Genomic DNA, 1,006 nt, shown 5'->3' on the forward strand with positions numbered 1-1,006 from the left:
GGGGGGGGATAGAAATGATAATCAGACTTTCATAGTATTTCATTAGTATTATTTCTTGACTAAAACTAATTCGAATTAAAAGGGATCTCGAAGAAAGAAAAAAACACAGCGTGGGAAGCAATCGACCGCAGAAAATAACGAATAACTTACATCACAAGTAACCAATCCCAGGAGATCAGCAAAGCAAGCAAGACGCACGCACCCAAGAACACGAATAAGCGCCGTCAAATACCATACGCCTTGGAGCTCTTAGAGGCAGCCATCTTGACCCACTTAGCAGGCAAAGCGACCGATCTCGATGCACCTGAGACGCCGCGACGAAAAATGCGGTCAAAGTGTGTTAGATGTTGTCTGTAAAGGGCAATGCGCTAGAGACCGCGGGCTAAAATGTGAATAAATAAGATGTGAACAGAATGACAAAGGGACACGTTTTTATGATATTGTAAAAGTGGAATTGGATGAGACTATTATAAAGACAGTGGATTTAGGAGAAAATCATGAAAATCATATATAATATTGTAAAAGAGAATTGGATGACACTATGATAAAGACAGCGGGTTTAGGAGAAAATTATTTATAAACAGGAAGTGACATGGAGACTCACTTTGTAATGGACGAAAAATATAATAGAGCTGGATAAAACCATGGTAGGGTAGGATAGTGAATTTAGAGACCGCGGGATCAGAGGAAAATAACCGTCAAATGAATGAACAGGAAGTGACACAGAGACTCGTTCTGTGATGGATGAAGTATGACCAATGAGCGTAAGGTAAAGCCACGTCTGAAAAAAAGTAGTAAATTAGAGATCGCAAGCATAAATAAAATGATAACAGCATAAATAACAGAGAATAAGTAACACGAAAGCGAATGTATTATAGCAATGAGTGGTGATATGGAGGTGCCTGGGGAATTGGGTTTGTTTTTCGTGGAATCTTTCTAAGTCTGGAAAGTCATTTTTTGAGCGCGACTGCGGCTGTTACATAGCGACATCTTGCACCTTAGCACT

The sequence above is a fragment of the Penaeus monodon genome, chromosome 15, assembly GCF_015228065.2.
Source record: "Penaeus monodon isolate SGIC_2016 chromosome 15, NSTDA_Pmon_1, whole genome shotgun sequence".
Lineage (NCBI taxonomy): Eukaryota > Metazoa > Arthropoda > Malacostraca > Decapoda > Penaeidae > Penaeus > Penaeus monodon.